Source organism: Camponotus floridanus, unplaced genomic scaffold (assembly GCF_003227725.1).
Source record: "Camponotus floridanus strain SB8 unplaced genomic scaffold, Cflo_v7.5 scaffold132, whole genome shotgun sequence".
In the NCBI taxonomy this organism is placed as follows: domain Eukaryota; kingdom Metazoa; phylum Arthropoda; class Insecta; order Hymenoptera; family Formicidae; genus Camponotus; species Camponotus floridanus.
Window position 1 is genome coordinate 235,633 of NW_020229251.1, and position 7,299 is coordinate 242,931.

General features: G+C 44.5%; 1 pseudogene; it reads right to left on the bottom strand.

Moving 5' to 3' along the window:
• The window catches only part of LOC109609949, an 8,610-nt pseudogene extending 8,482 nt beyond the window's left edge, over nucleotides 1–128 (bottom strand).
• Between the last annotated feature and the right edge of the window lie 7,171 nt (nucleotides 129–7,299).

A 7,299-nucleotide genomic window follows, 5' to 3' on the forward strand; every position in this document is an offset into this window, starting at 1 on the left:
AGCAATCTTTTATCAACGGAGCGGACCGTCGATGTACGTTCGTGCACGGCTGGTTGTAATGCCGGCTGCACGAACGATATTGTCGAACCTTCCGGACAGCTTTTATATTCTGGAAGCTTGTCCCACATCGTTCGACGTAATCACCGAATTTTGCAGTAAAGAATCTTCGGAATATACTGCAGCTGTTTGGCGGTAAGTCCGAATGTCTCTCTCGTCCGACAGAAGGAGAAACATTTTTGATACTGAGCGGTTTCGAGTCGCGACACCTCTATAAATAGGCTCCCCCTCGCGATCATTCGAGCAAAAATTGGTTCGAAACAGAAACATGCGGTTCGTACGACAGCCTTTGACGATACGCGTGACGAATTGCGACGACAGATTACGCTCGATGGGGGACAACGCGAGATGCGCAGACACGGTACGATGTTACGACTACTATACGCGCGATCGTTTGCGGTCCCTCGAATTGTGGTAAAACCAACGTTTTGATAGTCTACTGGAAAGTCCACACGGGTGTAACGTTTCGAGAACGTGTACGTGTACTCAAAGTCGCTGCAACAGCCGAAATATCGATATCTGGAGAATTTATTGACGCCGATCGACGAAATCGGCTACTTTACGTTCTCGAATAACAGTGACGTCATTCCACCAGCGAGGCACGTCCAAACTCGATTTTTGTCTTCGATGACGTGGCGTGCGAAAGCAAGATACGATAAGAGAGTACTTCTCAATGGGTCGTCACTCGAACGTCGACTGCTTCTATCTTTGTCAGACGTACGCGAGAATACCGAAACATCTTATACGCGACAACGCGAACCTGCTGATCTTGTTTAAACAGGACGGTACAAATTTGAAACACGTGTACAACGATCACGTGAATACCGACATGTCGTACGAGGATTTCAGTGAATTATGCCGTACTTGTTGGCAGCAAAAGTATGGATTCCTAGTGATTGATAAGGACAGCCGCTTACGAACGGGCGATACAGAAAAGGATTTAACGTGTTCGCGATACCGCGAAACGATTAGTCGCTGTCGACATTCCGTCGAGAAGGTGAAACGCTCGACGTTCCGTCATCATGGCTGGAAACGATAATATTCGTGAGCGTGAAAAGATTGCGCGGGAGATTGAGAAAACGAGCGAATCGATCCGCAAGAAAACATCGCGCTTTGAAGACCGGTAAGATCGACGAAGATATCGCGGTCACGGCCCATTTTAGACCTATTATCGAGCCACTGCAAAAGATCGTCGACAACTCTAGCGCGATCGCGGTGAAAAAAGAGCCGGAGAGTAACGCTGACGCTATAATTAAAACGTTACCCATCAAGCGATTCAAGGAGGAGGAGGAGGAGGAGGAGGAGGAGGAGGAGGATGCGACACCGAAAAAGAGGAAACGATCGGTGAAGGCGAAACGTTTATCGATGTCGCGTATATCCGATCTATCGAAGACTTTATCGGATGAACCGCCGATAACCTCTACACCGTTCGCGCCGAAAATCGCGCAACTCGCGATACCCGAATCACTCGCGATCGAAGATGTTTTCGAAACCACGGGCAATCCGCCGGAAACATCCGTTCAAAACATGTTACAAACGTCGGAAGGTCAAGAAGTGTTACGAGAGAACTTGGGACCACTGGGGAAAAATACATGGGCGCTCTTCTTAGCGGTGACGAAAGAAAAAAAAACGCGATCGATCACGTGTACGGCGTCTATTTCGACGAGAATGGAATGCGTCTCGGTAACAAACGATTCGGCATTGACAAAGATGACGCCATATACACTGAGGACGATGCGCAAAAATATAAGAGCATATTGATGGCGACGAGTGCGCATAAACGTCGATATAATGCGCAAGGTCAATTAAAGAGCAACAAGGGATACAAGTATAAACAAATAATCGCGCCGTTGATGTCGATCGAATCGAAAAAGAAAAAAGCGGGAACGGGAGTATTCACGCCTCGCGCGATGACGCTATCCGACAATAAGATCGATTACGTGCACTGGGACGATCCCAACGAGCTAGTGGATCGCCTGCGACTGCTCGATGCTTCGCGTCGAGCTGGCCACAACGCTCACGACAACGAGATCTTGTCATAGAGAAACTCCGCGAAGCCGGCATTATTATAAATTAAACGGCGCTTCGACGAAACTAATCAGTCGAGCGACGTCACTCGCATCGAAAAACAATGCCTATCAACAAATTTGGATTATTCGAACGGAGAAACGAAGAAATCAGCACGAGCGATCATTGGGTTAAATTGGTGACGAGTTACTTGCGTCAAAACGCTCTGTGTCGCGTCGCAACGGACTATGACGCGAGGTCGCGCAAGATTCGCCGTGTAGCGCAACCTGAGGCTGATACCGATGCTGTCAACAAACTGTACGTGGAAGAATGCGTTAAAACGTTGAAAAATCAACGGAAAGAATCAGACGAGAAGCTGACTGCGTTCGAGAAGGACCTGCGAGCTTTGCAGGCTGCGATAAACGAGCTTCGTCGTATGATTAACGCTAATTCAGAAACGGCTATCAATCTGTAATGTGCTGTAGTGAACGGCTTAGGAGCGGCTATTGTACAATTATTAAACATCTAGAAAGGTTTACCGAACAGCTACGAACGATTATCCAACGATTATCGAGCTATAATGAGTGGCAGTGATCGAAGAGGAAACGGTCTCGAACGAGGCTACGAACGATTCGAGAACAGCTGCGAACGAGGCTACGAGCATCTCAAGCACGGCTGCGAACAAGGCTATGAACACGTCAGGAACGGCTACATACGAGGCGGCATACAAGTCCACAACGGCTGCGAACGAGTCAAAAACGATTGTCAACGAGGCTACGAACGGGTCAGAAACGACTGCGAACGAGGCTACGGACTGCTTAAAAACGACTATCGACAGGGTCAATCGCGCCAACAAAGGGGTCAAGAACGGCAGTGAACGGTAATTGAATGGTTATTGAACGGCTATAAACGGCTATTGAACGGGACAGCAACGGCAATCGAACGGCAGTGAACGGCAATTGAACGGCTACGAACGGCAGTGAACGGCTAAGGAACGACTATTGAACGGCATTGAACGGCATTGAACGGCTACGAACGGCTATTGAACGGCTAATTCGATCGACGAATCGAAACAACGATGGGCCGACGATCGGGAATAACCGGGGAAGCGAAGGAACAACAAGTTTAGAGAAACGGCAGTTGGTGAACGAACTGCACGCACCGGCGAGAAAAAATTTCCCCCGAAGACACGTAATAGTGCGGGGATACGATGATCTGTGGCAAGCCGACATTGTCGAGATGCGTCCGTACTCTCGTTTCAACAGAGGTTACAACTACATACTCACAGTCATCGATGCGTTGAGCAAGCACGCGTGGGCCGTACCGCTCAAGAGTAAAGGCGGAAGCGAGACAGCTGACGCTATCGCCGAGATAATTCGAGATAGCGAGAGGTATCCGAAAAACATACAGACCGACATGGGGAAGGAATTTTATAACGCCGACGTGCAACGGCTCATGCGGAAACATGACATAAATCATTATTCTACGTATTCGGTATTGAAGGCATCGATCGTCGAGCGATTCAATCGCACGCTAAAAGACGACATGTGGAAGATGTTTACGCTGAACGGATCTTACAAGTGGGTCAAGGCGTTGCCGGGACTCGTATTACATCGGATTACAACGCGCGCAAGCATCGAACGATCGGTATGCGACCCGTCGATGTTACCCCCGCGATCGCCGAGAGACTCTTGGCTACTGTATACAACCGTGTAAATATTGCGGGTCCGGCGAAATTCAAAGTAGGTGACTCGGTACGCGTTAGCAAGTACAAGACAGTTTTCGAGAAGGGTTACACGCCAAATTGGACAACCGAGGTGTTTAAAATTGTAAAAGTGCAGCATACTAATGTCGTGAGTTATCTACTCGAGGATTATCGCAAAAAACCTATCGCTGGAGCGTTCTACGAGCATGAGTTGCATCGCGCGAATTATCCCGACGTGTATCTCATGGAGAAAATACTGCGCAGGAGAGGTGACGAGGTTTACGTGAAATGGCTAGGATTTGACAATTCGCACAATTCTTGGATACATAAGGACAATATGATTTAATTTATTTATAGTGTTTATTAATATTTCTTTCAATAATACTATATATATATTCTTAATATAAGTAGTGTAAGATATATAAAATATATGAAATATAAATGTATAAGATGTGTATTATATAAAACTACATGAAATATAAAATATATACAGTAATAAATAAAATATATACATGTATTTACAAAGATATCCTATAATGTCCCCATGGTAACGTGTCAGTCGAATCAGGTACGATATATCGCTTATCATCGTACGGACTCAGAGCAATTTTCGTCTCGCGGACGGTATACACTTTGTGCAATTTCGATCTTATACACGACTGCTGTCGCGTCATTTCGATCTCTTCGTTTAAACACCGCGTGTAATCTTCGAAGGTTATATTACGCGCTACGACATTACTTTTGACACCTTTAACTTTCTTCGTGTCTTTCTTTCCGTCCACTCGTAACGCGTACATCTTTGCCCTGAGTCCGACGAATTCGGTCATTATCGCGCCGTTATTTTCATTCTTCATCAAACTCGGCACTTTTTTATTTACAAGCGGTATATCGTACGCATTGTCCATCGCATAATCGCTCGTGTCAAATCTGACGATATCGCGCTTCATGTTCTCATAGACATCCGCGCACTCAATGTGATATACGAGACTGTCCGTATCGGTGTACATGATCTTACAATTGTCGCGATACAGAGGATATATGTACTCGTGATGAAATTCGTACAGACACGTCTTGGATATGTCGAGTATACACATACCCACGTAAATCGGTTTGTAAAATTTCATCTCGAGTTTACGCAATTCTACCGCAATCAGATTTTCCGAAAAAACGCTTCTGCTGTGGAAATTCGGTTTCGCGATCATCGCTTTCGCGCCGAACCGACCGTCCCATTTTGTTAATAATTTTACATCGACACGATTCCGCACATTTTCCATCGTTTTACCAAACACAGCATTATTCATTAATTTGTATAAATTTTTCTCGAAATCGTTTTTCGCGAGTGTTCTGAAATGTGTATTTAATTCTATGTAATTTCGAAGCCATGGAGATTGAGAAAACTGTAAAATTCTATGTATTTTTGTCACACGAAGGCCGTGACGCGTACACTGCTGTAGGTTATGGTAGTATATCACGTAACGCTTCTTATCGTATAACGTTGCGAGCAGTTTGAATTCCCGCTTACCGGGCGGTTTGTCGCGCGTCGGGCAAAACGGTAGGTCGGTGTACGTATCGTGAAGATGTTGCGGGTACTCGAGATCGAGGATACTTCGAGGATATACCCCGTGGGCGAATCTAACGCTATAGATGATACGTCAAAATTCGACGCGTCGTCGACCTATCGAAAATCGGCGTAAGGCAACGATTGACACATCGCCCATCCGTATAAATTATTAACATCAAAATATATCAAGTAAGACGATAGTTTCGATGGATCGTACGATTGTCGCATAGACTTGTTATTAGCGCGCGCGTATCTGTTGGAACATTGGCTCAGACCACCGCGTATACCGCGTTCTATAAACATGACCATGTCGATATCTGTAAGCAACTCGAACGTGATCTTTGTATGCTTTAACATGGCGTCCCACGTGTATCCGGGCAGAGTATAGTAATACGCGGGGTCGAGTCCGTAACTTTTTATGCAGCTATCGCGAAAATTTTCGAAAATATCTGCTAATAACAATACGTCGATTTTGAGATACATGTCGCTGTATTCGCCCAGCGTTCGAATGGAGAATCGCGTCCAGATGTTCTCGGCGTGCGCGTAATCGCTCTTGGATATAGTTTCACCGGTCAAGGAACTGTAAAACGATTCGCGCGGTGGTAAACGCGTATCTCGCAACCTATCTACCGAGTCGACGTATTCGTATGGAAAGACACCTTTCCGTGTTAATAAACTGAAATTTTCCGCGGATAAATTTTCAAATTTCGATTTTAAAATTTTGAGCTTATCTCTGTCTAGATAAGATGCTAATTTGTCGAGACTCGATGTAAGAAATTTGTACGAATCGATGAAGCGTAATTTTACATTATTTTTCCAATCGCATTCCTTAAAGTCGACATTTTTTGTAAAAGAAATATATTTCTCTTTCGTTATCGGGAGTAACTCGACTCTCCCTTCGAATGCTGTGGCTATTTCCTCGATAATAAAATGCGAATCGTAACCGGATAAATTGTGGAAAACTATCGGAATACAAAAAGATTCTTTGTAATTTAAATTGCAATTTGAATGCGCGGGGCCTCTGTACCGCCCGGTCAAATGACAATGATCGCGAACGCGTGTATCGTCTTGCGCGAACGGCTTTTCGCATATATGACATTGAGTGGCGTTGTAAAATTTTTCACACTCTTCGGACGTTAAATTAACCATGGGGACATTGGTCGTTAAAATATTCTTAACGCGAATCGCTAAATTTTTAAGATCTTCGACGAACCACGCTATACAATCGACGCTACGACGCGAATGATACGCCGATAAAGATTCATCGTACGAACAATGCATATAATACGCTATACTAAATACTTGGTGATGTTGATACAATTTTTGTTGTTCTTCCTCCGTTTTAGCCAGAACGCATTCCAGGTCGGCGTACATGACGAATGGAAGCCGCTCTTTCCTGTTGTAATTGTTGAACTCGAGCCACTTGTTCTTGTCGCTCGGCAACCGGATAGCGCAGTCATTCATCTCCCCACAGTCGATGGCATGTAACTGCAACTTGTCATCTGAACTAAAATAATGCAGGCATCTGTAAAAGAAAAATTTTTTAATTAAAATTAGAACAATTTTTATATAAATTATTTGATATAATTATTTTATATTATTAATATTATATATATATTAGTATATTATTAATATATACATACCGGTCGCAGATATATCTTTGACCGTTATGTTTGCTCAGTTGCGAGCTCACGAGCCTGGATAAATTTTTTATCCACGCGAAATGTCCTACGTTGTTGCCGTCTTCCACGTATAGCAGATTCACATGCTTATCTCGCTTCTGCTCCGAAAGACGTATCGAGACGATACTGTTCTTGTCTTCGATGCCGTACACGTTTATCGAGATATTGTTTGCGAGTTCAAATTTTTTAATTTGATTTAAAGTTACTGGAAACTCAATATCTAGGAGATTCAGCACTGTTGCGTAATGCGGGTACGATGATTCTCGTTCCACCTTTCTTTCTGCGGG